The sequence below is a fragment of the Paramisgurnus dabryanus genome, chromosome 9, assembly GCF_030506205.2.
Source record: "Paramisgurnus dabryanus chromosome 9, PD_genome_1.1, whole genome shotgun sequence".
NCBI classification, from domain to species: Eukaryota; Metazoa; Chordata; class Actinopteri; order Cypriniformes; family Cobitidae; genus Paramisgurnus; species Paramisgurnus dabryanus.
Genome location: NC_133345.1, coordinates 20,112,303 through 20,127,508, shown reverse-complemented (window position 1 = coordinate 20,127,508; position 15,206 = coordinate 20,112,303). Strand labels below are relative to the sequence as shown.

The window sequence follows — 15,206 nt, the reverse complement described above, 5'->3', positions numbered from 1 at the left end:
GGCAGAAAAAGGGTATTTTGGGTTACGCACATATCCATCATTTTGTGAATAGGCTTGAAGTAGCAATATGCATGCCTGTCTGCTGTGTGTTTTTGAGTCACCTATTGTGAGAGTGAGTGAGTGTTTGTGTGTGTTCGTCTCTGCATGCTTTACGGTCAGCGCCTTCATCATTCAGTGTTTCGAGAAGTCACTTCTTGACATCAAGGTCAATAAGAATGAGGTCACGATAACATGCGACTGAAAACGATGACAAAATTAGGATCTGCTGTAGCTGTGAAACAATAAATAAGTCATAATGACACATAGGGGGCAACTATGCTCACAAGACAAAGGTCACAAGCTAAAAAGCCAGTGAATACAACCAAACTGAGCTGTGCTTACCCATGCGAAAATTCTTGGGTGCTCTGGGTGTGTTTTGCCTGGTTGTTAGCGTGTCGCCAAGATGTTCTGATGCCACAGTCACACCAGACTTTTCATTCCACTGTTTTCCATTCAAACACATACAATTTTAAATTTCGGCATGTTCCAAAGTTCAAGTTTGGTGAACTCTGACCTGCCAATTTAAACCAACAGATGATCGATATGTCACTAAAAAGGGAACTATAAAAAAGCAGTATCGCACAAATCTATTTTGTACAACAATAATAAAAGTCATGAATATAGCCCTGAATATAGTCCGTTTCTAATGTGTACGGGAACGGCCGAATGCACAGCCTTGCAAAATTATTATTTGACTCATACGTGTAGGCAGACATTCAACTAGGGATGCTCATATCAGTTAATTTTCCCGACCGACAACCGTAGCTTCTAAACCGAACATTAACCGTTAACTTATAAGATTTTAATATGAAATTGTCATTGAGTAAAAATACAGTTGACGGTTGTCTGTGAACTAGTAAAAACAAAACATTTAATTTGAACATGCAAACAGCAGCGACAGATCAACAACAGAACCAGGATTCATACATTATGAGATATTCACGCAACATTACCTTATTAAAAAGCACGCGATCGGTCCAGAGGATTAATATCCAAAGGGCAGATTGTCTCCATTTCATCTACCACAGTGGAGCAGGACGCTTTTCAGAAAGTTTTGGTTTTGCGTCGTCTTTCTCCGTTTGTGCAAAAAGAGAGATGTTCATGGTCAGGGTCAGAGGCCATCAGGGAATGTCTGTCCGGATGTGCGCGAGACAGACCGCGTCATCTTGCGCAGACACGCGCGCGTCTCCGTTCAGCTTCCAAACACGCATACAAATGATTTCTCATACAAATGATTACTTTATCAGACCGTCAGGGCAGCAATCATATGTGTCATTTACAGGACATTCACAAATTAAAGATAGAAAATGTCTGTCGGCTCATGACGACACGCACCATGGACAGTATTAACAATTTTTTTTTATTTTAACTGATAATGTTAATCGGTCATAAATTCTTACCTTCGGTTAACGGTTAAACGGTCAATGTGAACATCCCTACATTCAACGCATGGGCATTGCGACAAGATACAACCCATCTCCTGGGCTACATAATACATTCTCCTGTTCTGGTATATAGACCTACATGTAAAATGTACGCAGGGTTTCAAAAATCTGATTACGAAAATTAGCATAACGCGCACTGTATGCGAACCCTTGCATACATGCAAAAAAAATGGGCCGTACTTTGGCTTTAACGGTGCAAGCATGTTGGAATCCATGATGTTTGAATAAAAACTTTAGCGTGCAATGTCATATCTGGTTCCTGACCTTATACGCAAGGGAATTTCACATGCTAAAAGTCTAGTTTGACTGATGTTTGGCAGTTAGTTAAACTAAACAGATCGTATAGAATCTCTGAAGAGATTAAAAGTTTGAAACAGGAGTTGTGACATCCCATCACATTTACAGCGATGAACAGTACATTATTCAGTCGCATGAATGTTGCAGAAATATTTGTCAGCCCGGCTATTTCGGTTTCTGTGATTTCTTGGTAAGCGAGCTAGTTAGTTACTAAAACACAAGGCAGCATCGGCCTCCCAGTGAAATCTGCATGATGTAACATCTCAGCATTTGTTCTGCTTTGACATTGCAAAAGCTAAAAAAAATTCACCATAGTTCCTCTTACTCCTGCACGACTTTGTCTTCTGTCAGACACTTTAAGAAGTTAAAAGCTCTCTGGGAAGCTCTAAAGGCCAACATCCTGCTTTTTTTCAAATTCAGTATGTTGACAGCTGAGAATTGCAACGAGTGTGAATACATGGACTAACAACATCCTGACATTAAGACAGATGGCACCGTGACAGATCAGAGCAGAAACATCACTGGCACACAGTCCGAGACTGAGGGATGCATGTGGTACTGAAGACACAGCAGTATCTTATTGTGAGCGATGGCTCTTCCAAATGTGAAGTCACTGAGATGTGCTGATAACATTTTAAAGACTCTGTGGGGACCTTGCAAAGAGCTTAAGGGAATACACTTCCCTCCATGTAATTTTGAAGACATAAACCATCAAATGCTGAGAGGAAAGTCAGCAATAAATATTTTATCTGTCAATATCTAATAGAAGTAAGTATACCTGCTTTCTCTTCTCCAATATGCTAATAACAAACACTGTTACCAGAACATAACGTGGGCAAAAAATCCTATGCCTGCCTTGTGTATGTGTACTAGAGGCGTTAGGGGTGATTACATGTCTATGTTGGTGTGGGTTCAGTGGTGCTGCTGTGGGAGGAAAAGGATGATAACAGATCTTCAGGATAAAAGATTACATCTTGAGGAAACATTTAGGTGTCTTTGATTTTGTTTATAAACTTATATGGCAAGCATGTCAGAGCAAGCATTAGTGAGATAATTTCAACCTACTGTACATGGACTTTTTTAACGATGAGAAACAAACTGTAGAATTTATAAATGAAAAGCACGTAAAGATGTGCAAACAGCAATGTTTTGATCCCACCCCCTACTAGTAGGGGTGCAACGGGTCACAAAACTCACGGTTCGGATCACATTACGGATTTTGAGGCACGGATCGGATCATTTTTCGGATCAGCAAAAAAAAGTATGGGAAAATTCTAATAACAAATCAAGAAATTACAAACATTTATAAAAAGAACAAGGTTGCACATTAAGTAAGGTCTAAAATCATTAGTTACAGAAATCAAATGAATAATAACACTGCATTTATTGTATTAATTAAATGTAATTATTATTTTTTTAAAGCTTCAGAAGTGATTTTCTCTTTGTCTTGGGTTGTTTGATTAACATTAATGACACAGACTTAAGTAGGTCAATTGAGCTTACTGTCTCTTTAAGACCAAATGTGCACAGACTGCATCTCTCTGTTTGTGCACTACCGAGTCCCCTTAAACGAGCGCACAGACACAGACAAAGGGTGAATTACAGACGGCGCAGCATTACAGTCGTCCCACATAAAAACGTTACGTTGTTTTTCATTGCTCTATTAGCCAAATGTATTTTAATACACTACAGTATGAGAGAGAGTAGCGCAACTCTCTGAAATTTAAACATCAAGAGTTCTGATCTTTGAAGGATGATTACGTCTGACTCGAGCTGGACCGGACGCATTTAACCGCACGCGTGCGTTTGTGCGTAAAGTAAACTGATCACTTTAGCGCCGTTTTGCAGTTAAACTGTTTAAAATCACTTGAATGTTAACATTTGCAAACCTTTATAACACTTACAAATTATAAACTTTCCCTATTTAAATTTGCGTATTAATCCGCGAATTACATGCGAGCCGAACCGTGGGTCGTGATCCGTACGGATCACGGATCAACTGCGATCCGTTGCACCACTACCTACTAGGGCTGTCACTTTTTATTCGATATTCGAATATGCATTCGAACATGACGTGAAATATCCGTATTCGACCTTTAAATAAACCATCCGGTTTTTTTGTATGCCATATCAGGGCTCCAGACTAACTTTTTTCACTAGGAGCACAGTGGTCCCCGACTAAAAATGTTAGGGGCGCAACCAGAAAATTTAGGGGCACACACCGTAAATCAACATGCTAACCAAATATTCACATTTCTACTAATTTCCACTGTATTACTAATAAATACTTTAATGACAAATGCAGAAAGTACAATGTGCTGTTTCAAATTCAGTGTCACATTTTATTGTGCACTTTTGAAAAAAAAGGTCAAATTTACTGGTTGCACATGTGCGACTGGATGTAAAATTCAGTGGCACACTCTCAAATTTTAGGGGCAAAATGCCACCATTTGGGGGCAGTCTGGAGCCCTGCATATGTAACGCATTTTTACAGTAACACCTCGTAATAGGAAGAAGGCTGAGAGTGAGACCAACGACGGCAACTGTGCGCAAGAGAGGGAATCAAATTGGACCAACATGAACCTAATGTGCATGTCAAGATATAATTATAGTTTGTATATAAAATGACATTATATTAATGTTTATAGTGTTAAATATTATAGCAGAATAAAAGCTTGTGTTAATATGTTCGCATTATGAAATGTAGATAATTTTATTATTTTTACAACGCAATGTAAACTTTATATTAAACAACAACAGCATTTGTCTTGTAAACGGATTTTAAATGATCATGTGCTGACTGTCACGCGTCACATAGATGACAGAGTCAAGTGAGATCTGCTTAACTCAGCGGTAAGTTTTATTTCATCTCAAGTATCAAAGGGTTTGTGCTCTCTATCATTGAAAACGGGCGAGTAAACAGCACGCGCAGGGTTAATCTACTCTCCACTGACGGCTCACAAACGCGCAGGATAGGCTATGGATGTGTGCTTGTTGTCAATGAGATTACTTCTCACAAACACGCTCAAGCGCGGGACATGTGTGGTTGTCAATGACGGGCATTAAATCCGCAGAATTCCGCGGAGTTTTCTATCGAAATCTGCGGGCGCGAATTCCGTTTGGGCTCCTCCTATACTCCTGCTGCTGTTTAAGTTGTCACGTTATTGTCTGTAACTGTTCTGAATCGTTTTTTCATATATAAGTTTTGTATTCATAAGTTGATAACCTGCTGTTTCAAACATTAAGTATAAAAGGTAATCCAGACAGCCCAGTTTATGACTGTCACTGTTAATAATTTTGTGATTGAATCTCCATTACGGTGAAATTCGACTCCCCTTGTGATGTCAGAAGGGGATAATACCGCCCCTTAATCTGCACTATGTTCTATGAAGTCCCTCCTTCAGAAATACGTATCCAGTTTTGATTGTGTCGTTTGTTTAGTGTGTTGTGATTCGATAGCAGCTTAGCTTGCCGTTAGCATTGCTGGCGACTGACGTATTCCTGTGGGTGGAGTTTAGTCAAAAAAACACTGTTCTACTGACATCATTAAAGCAGGAAGTAGAGGGCTGTAGTCCAAACAAGCTGTTGCTGTAGGCTTTGAAAGACTAATTCTGTTAAAGAAAATATATCGCCTGGTAGTGAACTTTAAAAAATGGGATCAGAAAGAACATGACCTCCAACATTTTTGACGTGCCGCCATATTTGAATTTACCACCCTGATGTGTGTATTGTCATGGATATGTGACTTATTATTTTCGAAATAAGCTCAAAATATTAATCGCTTTCTCTTACTAAAACATACTGTTTCATTACTTTAATGATGGATGTTTGTGCTTTCTGGAGCTTTGCCATGTTGGCTCCCATATAAGACAACGACAGCATTAAATATAAAAGTATTTTTCTGTGCTCAATTAAACAAAGGAAGTCATAAATCTGGGATGGCATGAAGATAAATAAATTATGAGAGCAATGAGCACTTTCATATTAGGGGGAACCATTCCTTTATAATTGTAGACTTTGATCTTAAAATATTAAAACACTCTGTCACAAGTAAAGAATCATAAAGGGTCCTTTGAAATGAACAAATATTGAAATATTGAGTCAAAAGAAATATAATTTAATAGATAAAAAGCAAAATTGGGGAGAAACCTAGCAGAGGAGTAAAGGATCTGACTCAAAGGAAGCACAAAGAGTTATTCATGTGTTCCTGAGAAGAACATCTCTGGGTTTTATCTCTTACACTTAAAACCAGCCTCTGCTCTTCTCCAAGTAGATCCATGATAAAGCCCACACTGCTTGAATTCATAATGTACAAACAGAGAGAAACATGCACTATTGTGTCTACATAACAGCAGTCATGTGACTTCTCATCAGATGATGGGATGCACATTCATTCTTGCCCCTCATATCAAACCAACAGTCACACATATCTCTTTCATCTAGCTGTAAGAAAGATCTCTTTGTAAGTATTCATGCTGGGCTAAACAGCTTTGTAATTAAAGAGCTGATGGTACTTTTAAAGCTCTATTAGCCGAAATAACTGATAATATATAACCAAATACTTAAAAAAACCGAACAAGCATTACACACATACACACACCTCCAGTGCTTTAAAAAGATCTCAGTCAGTAGGAGAGCTGCCAAGAAGGCAATTTACATCTATTATGACTGATGACTAGATTAATTATTCTCCTTTCGTTCCAAGATATGGTAAAAATTATGCAACAGCGGAACACACTGTAGACTTGCCATTCGATGTATGTTTAAATCCACTTAAGTGTCCTACTAAATGTAATTCACAAAGTATTTTAATAAGACTTCTGTTCTGTCCAATACCATGCAAAACGCACAAAACACGTGTTAGGTCATCATTAAAAACAGACGTTTAGGGTTTTATATGAGAAAGATGATCTTTTAATTCCTGGTAGTGTTAGTACACAAATGTGGAAGAGCATGTTTGTAAAAAAAGGACTTGATAATATCATTATGAGGTCACTGCAGTTTCCAGATCTCGATTATAGTAACATTAGCCTCTTTCACACAGTTATTTCGGTAAATTACCATGCATTTACAAGAATGAATTTACCAGTAAATGTGCTGTTCACACACGCAGTGACGTTCCGTCTTTTTACCAGCAAGATATCATTCACACATCAGTATCAAAATGCCGCTAAACTCGGATAGAGGAAGTTACCTATGGCGCAGTGAGCTCAGTGTTGTATTTGTAAACAAAGGCGGGTTATGACTTCATATCCACGGTCCGTATTTTGTTGTTTTCACATCTGTGGAAACGCTGACGGTCGCGAAGTTGCTCGTGACCAAACAACTTTGCATTAGGCGACTTCAAACGGAACCAGCGTCTTATACAACAGTACTGTTTGCACATTAGGCTTCACAGAGGGTGTGCTAAGGACGTCAGCAATTTGGCAAATAGATGGTAAGCGGTTTTAAACAACTTTGGTGAAGAAATGTGGATGTTAACTTCAGGTGTGCTCGACTTTTAAGCAGCGTGTTTGTGGAAACATCCGTAAACAGTGTGGGGGTTAACGCGTCATCTGTATCAAAATGTTATTGGCCCGAAGCTGTCAGTGAGGTTTGACGTCGTCCGTTCTACAGGGTTCCCACACCTTAGTTAACTTCAAATTCAAGGACCTTTCAAGGACTTTCCAGGTCCAATACCCTCAAATTCATGGCCTTAATGTGGGGACACATTTCAAGTGAGAGCAAGGTTACATAGTGTTACCTTTTAAGATACATTGTTACAGTTCCCTTTCGAGGGAACTCGCGCTGCGTCACTGCGGTGACACTTTGGGGACGCCTCCAGAGGTAAGTGTGTCTAAATGTGTATATCAAATTCAACCAATGGTGAGGCTTAACGACAAAGATAGGGTAATGCGGGAGCCTGGAAGTATATCACTATTTGAAATATTGCCAAAGACTGCATACAGGGACGCAGGAAGTATGGCAAGGGAGACGCAGCGTCTTGTTCCCTTCTCAGGAAACAACAGTTACATACGTAACCCGAGATGTTTTCATGTGTCAAACATAACTATGCAAAAAAGGATTTTGGTATGAATCAACATTCGTATACAGAATATATAAGCATTTAAAGCGAACAGTTTAGCAGGTGTGGTTAAAAAGACTAGAATTTTAATGATATTTTCCTACACTTCACAGGGAATAAAATGTATTTTATAACCCCAGAAAACTTCTTGCATAAAATAAATTCAAGCACTTTCAATGACCTGTATCTATGTATGTATATTTTCAAAAACTTCCCATAGCCTTGAATTTTCCCCCCAGATTCACAAACTTTCAAGAATTTTAAGGACCCCTGGGAACCCTGGTTCTCAATGATGATAATCTATATTTTTTGCTCACACATATCGCTTACCGGTAAATTACTGGTAATCTTACAACCTCTCTTACTGGTAAATTGGCAGCACTGATTTACCAGAAAGGTTCTGTTCACACATGACCTGTTAACTGCAATTTAGCAGTAAAGACTGTATGTGTTAAAGGGACTAGCAGACATTAATGGGTGGCTGGTATGGATTTTTAAACTGTTAATGCGAACAACATATCTTAAATGCAGGGAGACCACTGGCCCAATTATTGGAGGATGCATGGGCTGTGTTTAAAAATTGCTGAATGGAGAATCAATGACTTAAAAGTCAGCATTCTTGTAGGCATGTTTTAAAGTTTCAGACTTTCTACAGACTTTTCAAGGCAACAAACATCAAATCACTGACAACCTAGAACAACCTTGTAAACCTTCAAAAACTGACCTGGGCTGTTAGTTTGACATTGCAGTGTATTTCTCTCAAAACAGAGTTAAATTCTTTGAATGATCCGAGTATGATAAGCTTCATTTAAAAAGCAAATGTATTTAATGTTTTCAGAAACACAAACTTCTATTGTTTAGAAAAATCCTTCAGGAACTGAGGATCTGGCAGTGTCTCTCAGCCTCATGTTTGACCCAGGGCAGGAATGCAGCGAATCTTGCCGTTTCCTCCAGCTGTCAGCATCCAACTCTTCATCCAAAAAATAAGTTGGCTATTTCTCTAATACCCTCCATTTATGGCAATTATAAAAACTAAATGACTAAAAGAACTTTAGGATTAAAGATAAAAGGAAATGACTCATGGTAGTTTTTGATCTATTATTGTTAAAAACATGCATCAATGGTTAAATAAATCCTTTCCTTCCTTCTTCTAGTAACAATTACTTTCTCTCTCTTCTGCATTCTCACTATTGGCTAATATTTGGGACTACGCCTAAGCCCGCAGGGGTCCAGATAATGATGACAACCTACAGGACTGAATTACAACCCCACAGCTGCTGGAGCTACAGTCATCTCCCCAGAGTCAGCACACACATACTGCAATGTCCAGTTACATTCACTACCATGTAAAAACAGAGGTCAAAGGAAGTGCCGGATATGTTCATTCATTTTACTTTAATGTCAACATAGGGACGAGACACAAATGGACAGCAAGGCAGTTTAAGAGGGAATTAAATATGCAGGGTCAGAAGGAAACCGCCAGAGGTGGAGACAATTTACCAGAAATAATGCTTACCTGCCACAAAAATATATGTTTATCCTTATGCCAACAGAATTAAGTTGTTTTTCACTGCATCAGCGATGATGAGCCGCCTCCATCACTCAGAGCATCTATAACAAAAACAAAACCATTATATTGATTCTGCCTCCCATATTTTCATTTCATTTATTAAGTATAAGATACATTTCACATATGGCGTTCTGGAGTGAAAAAACACCTTAAGGCATTCCAGAGAGACCTGTAATTTTTGTTTCAATGAAACGTTAGACGATGCGTGGTTCTTACAATTTGATTCAAGCAATGCTACTTTGCAGTTCATAATAAAATTACCAAATAGCTCATTTTATTTACATGCCAAAACCAATTTTTACTCTCACTGGTACTCGAGGAGTGTTATATTTGAACCCTGCATACAAACAGCTCCTGCTATTCATGCATTTTCATTAATGTCCAAGCATGTGTGTTGTTTAACCAAGCTAATTAATGCCATGATAGACTGCCTGCCAGATGAAAAGATACTGCGTTGATTCTCGTGGGATCAACTATCGCTTAGCTGTTCGAGATATGAAACAGAGTCCATAAACCCATTTGGGGGACATCTCATCCAGTTTTGTGATTGAGTGTGCCATCACTCAATGAATGTATGTGATGAGAGCTGTGCCATAAGGGGCAAAAGATACAAATGGTTACTGTACCATACTGACGATGGTCTAACAAGAACTGATGGACCTACTGATCAGGATAAATGACATCCAGCAGGGGACTGGTGAAGCTCAGCAGGCCAGGCAAGCGTGAGCCTTCAATTAGGAATATTCCCACTAGTTCTTGCCTGGTGGACAAATAAAAGTCCCTCTGGAAAGACTGTCACTTCAGATTAACACTGGGTCAATCGCAGATTAAAAATCTTAATTAAAATCACCCTGACTGTCACGGCAAAAAAGCTTACCCAGTAGAAACAAGCAATAAGCCATGTGTTACATGTTTTCAAGGAATAACTAAATTAGAAGACACCTATGTTTATTAGTTGTTTATATTAACTTCTTATTTGGGAAAAAATTATTAATAATAACAAATAAAAACATTTGTCCACCATGTAATAGTCTCCATAAGCATTAGTGTCAGACAATGTTTGCCCATTTATGATTGCTAAGCAATGCAATTTAATTCAATTACACTTCATTGTTGAAATTTCTTTCAAAATTCACCTTACATCCCATAGTGTTTTCTGTTATCAATAATTCACAGTAATAACAATAACAATATACTTATACACATCCAAATTAAGGCTGCATAACCATTTATCACAACTAGTGTGTGTGTGTGTTTTAATATATATAAAATTAAAATTATGACTACACACACATGCATAATTTTAAGAACAAAAAATATATGTATATGTTAATTATTAATATTTATATATAAAATAAATTATATATAAATATAAACACATGTAAATATTTCTTAAATATACAAGCATGTGTGTGTATTTATATATACATAAGTATTATTCACAATACACACACATATATAATGTAAACAAAAACTTTTATTTTGCAAACGATTAGTTGCGATTAATTGATATGCAGCCCTAATCTAAATACATTCCCATTTCTCACTCCTCAGGCCTTGGATCCCCACTTATAATTAAATAATTTATAATAATCCAGAATTTAAAAAGCCAAAAATCATCTCTATCAGTTTTCTTATAGGTTTCTCGCTTTATATTAGAGATTTCATATGATCAGCATAGTTATTTGTTCATATCTGGCGTTTATTATTTACACATTATATTAGTTAGACTCTTTTGAACATGCATACATAAACACTAGAGGATACGCTTTCAGATTTATGTAGATAAATAACTTTATGTAATAACTTGGAAGGGAATAAGCAGCTATGAAAAGGGAATGCAATACAAAGGTTATTGTACAATAACCCGTTTACATGAGCACAATTAAAGTTTTTGTTTGTCTGCGATCTCGCAATCTGACGCTACATGCTAATTATCCGAGTCAGACAAAGCAAGTGTCTAAACTCTGAAAGAATTGAACTCTATGTAACCCCAACTAACCCACAAACACGATCATATACACAATAATAGCATGTGAACATGCAACCACCCGGGTCATGAGACATGGGGTGGGGGGCTTACTGTAGTTAAACAAAGGATCTCTGACACGGTTTCTCTTCTGTTAGCCCCCTCTCCTCATCCAACAAAAGGACTGCACAGTTTTGGGTGAATTTAATAAATGCAAGATTATAGCACAGGCATCTGCATGCTGAAAAAGGCCTGGCTTTGCATGTATAACTGCATGTGTGCAGATTTCTGAATGAGTCTGCAGAGCTCTTGTGCTTTCATGAGCAGATCAGTCTCCAGAGATCTCCCAGATCACTTTCCCTCTGTTGGAAAGATCTGAGTGGGTCTTTGTGAGAAATGTCTTTTCAGAGCAGTCATAAGAGACAGACCAGAAGTCACAGCTGAGGATGATGGAGACCAGCAATGGAGATAATGCCGCAGCTATAGTCTTTCTGAAATTATGCTATTCTCTGTGTTACACCCATAAACCATGAGATAAAAGGGTATAAGAGAGGGAGGGGCAGAAAACAAGTGGGGGGGGGGCATTGTGATCCATATTAACTAGGAGAGGGAATTTTACTCTGATCCCTTTTCTGGACCCATGGGAGACCGGGGCTTATTTGTGATTATTTCCCAGTGTGCATATAGTCATTCGGTTCCTATGATGTTTTGCTCTAATGTTTATAGCTAAAAAAAAGTTCAAAAGAAGGCATTTATATCAGTCCAGCTAATGCAATTCGATGACATGCCTTTGCTCTACTTCTTAGCAAGAAACCAGAATAAATAAATCAATTTTTGAGACTGTAAAAGAAAACTTTAAATTACAGTTGTTTTAAAGTAATACACCACAGTTTTTCAATATTTTACCATGTTCTTACCTCAACTTAGATTAATACATACATACATACCTATCTTTTTTCAATGCATGCAATTTTAATCTTTGTACAGCGCATCGTGAATGTGTTAGCATTTAGCCTAGCCCTATTGATTCTTTAGGATCCAAACAGTGGTGGATTTAGAAACCACCAAACACTTCCATGTTTTCCCTATTTAAAGACTGTGACATGAGTATTTACACGAGCAAGTATGGTGGCACAAAATAAAACATTTGTTTGGAGCCATAGAAATGAATGGGGCTAGGCTAAATGCTAACACATTCAAGAAGCGCTCTACAAATATTAAAAGTGCACGCATTGAAAAAAGATAGGTACGTATTAATTCATCTAAGTTGAGGTAAGAACATAGTAAAATATTGAAAAACGGTGGTGTTTTCCTTTAATGTTACATTCTATATCAGTCACAGTGAGCTAAGCAATGACCGCTTGAAGATGAGCAAATTGTGGGAGTATTTTGAAGAAAATGGAAAAGCTTTATGTAAGCCATGTCATGTCAAACTGGCATCTAATATTTCAACTGGAGTCATGCGTAACCATATTCAGCACAAGCACGTAGGTGTTGGCACAAGAAAGACTAGCCGAAGCAAGTAAATGCCCATTGCATTATTCACTTCACCACACTGTTGGTGTGAAAATATAACTGAGCTTATCTCAGAGATGACAGCAAGAGACATGCTACCACTCAGTTTTGTATCACTGCTTTATTGAGCCTGAATGCACAATACCAGGGTGGAAAATGATCATGTCAAGATTGCCGCAACAGAACATGCCTTATGCAAGGCAAGCCCATCAAATATTTATGATCTGTTATTAGCATCGTTAATTATAGCATTTGACTGTTCGTAGATAATTTCAACAATTTAAAGATTATCAGGGGTTTTCCTGCATAGAGAATTTTGTGTCGGCTCTCGATAGGAGTCTTCGTTAAAAACAGGAGCTGTGCGCTATATGCCCCATAGCGAGATCGTCCTATCATCAGATACACAATAGAATTAGGGGACAGGGCAATAGTTTTCTCATTTATTTATTTCTTCATTTTTTACTCAATTATGGCAAGCCACAGGAATGGTCAGAGTCGTGCGCATTACAAGTTCAGATGCGAGAAAGAGTCATTACAAGCTCTCTTCCGCATATAGAAGCCCACAAGCAAGGAAAAGCATGCCATGCACATGGTAATGTGAAACAAAACAAAAATATATAACTATAAACTATCGTCACAAAGGCCCGCTATTTTGCCATATGTCAGACTATCGTTGATAGATGACAGTATTGTCTATCGGCACAACCCTAAAACATACAATGCCTCTTTTTGTGCCAGGAAAAAACATATGTATTATGTATTTAAAATGGATTATATAAAAACTAAGTGTTTGACTATCTTCTGGAGGTTTCTTACTTTTAGACTAATTGACTTATCCGTTACAAAACCTCAGTTTAAATGACTAATCCCTAGTGCTGTAAAGGTTAAATGTGATTATTTTGAATGGTGAAAATATGTACAGTATATTTTATACAGATGGATAAACACATAGATTAGATAAATAGAAAAATAAAGTGCTAAAGGATAGGAGCAAAACACAGTGTGAGTAATAAGAGCCTCTCCACCTACTCGAATAAAACAATCTTTTCAAGAATCTCTTTCACCCTGTATCTCTTTCCTCCCTCTCTCATGGACAGCTTTGAGGTTTTCAGATCAACCTGTTGCACTGAAAGCCAAAATAAACCACAAGTCAGAAAATTTGAAATAAAGAAATCAATAAATAGGGGAGATAAAATGCACATGTGTTTTTGTCAAAGAGACCAAGTTGTTGGCTCACTTTAAAATGTACGATTATTATTTTGAAACGGGACATTTGCCCTGAAGCTAAAACCAGGCTTTCCCCCGACTTTGTACTTCTATGTACTAAGCATACTGTGTACTGTATGCAAATGAATGTGTGTGTTGAATACCCCAAAGACCTGCAACATTTTTAAAAATGTGCAGCATACGAAGCACACTGCATGGAAGTATACCACAATGCAATGCACTTGGTATGACCTTCCAATTCTGGTGTGATGAACGATCATCGTCACTTGCATAATTACACATGCAACATGAGGGCATGTGACACCAGTGTTACATTTTACTGCTTCAAATGTTCAAGACACTGCATAATCTATTGGATTAAAATGCTATTTAAAAAAAACAGTGAGCAATACACGGTGTTATATCATACAGCATTGCACAGTGTTCACTTACTTCTAAGCAAGAGTCAACTGCTAAACAGGATTTTTACTTCAATTCAAAATACATGTACATAATCAATTCTATTATCGATGTACAAAATATTATTAAAATTTCAGTTCAATTGAATGCAGCTTATTCGATGCCTGGTTAAAATTCATCTCTCACTCTCTTGAATGAAAGAATAAAAGATGTAACGTAACCCCTGAGCATTTTATTCCTAAAGTATTCATAATGTATAACAAACATACAGTGCTCTGGTTTTCATATGGTGTAATAAACAAAAGGTCCTGCAGTATTCATGTGAGGTGACCGTACAGGCGTCAAGCTGTATGGTGATCAGTAACAGAGCAGAAACAGCACTGAATTCAATGAGAGTGACTGAATTATTCATGTGCTGGACTCCTCCTGCCTGCGTCGGAGTGTTTGTGTTGTAATCCAAGGACTGCCAACCTACCCACTCCCACGACTTTCAGTGTATCCCCACTCTCCTGTTCCTGGATAACGTTTGCCCTTACAACAAAATACCAGCACGTCCGTGTTTTTGCAGCCAAAACACACATTCCTAAATAGAGACGCTGGTCTGGTTAAAGTGAATGATGTGGTGTATGGTGACCCCGCCCACAAAACCATACAAGTCTTGACATGTCTTAGTGTGTTAAA

General features: G+C 37.9%; 1 protein-coding gene across 1 annotated transcript in view; it reads right to left on the bottom strand.

Annotated features, from left to right (window-relative positions):
* The window catches only part of sipa1l3 (signal-induced proliferation-associated 1 like 3), an 89,030-nt gene that overhangs the window by 41,871 nt on the left and 31,953 nt on the right, over positions 1-15,206 (bottom strand). Inside the window, exon 2 of the mRNA XM_065283053.2 lies at positions 9,362-9,456. The gene's annotated coding sequence lies outside the window, so the exon portion shown is untranslated. The remainder of the gene's footprint in view (positions 1-9,361; positions 9,457-15,206) is intronic.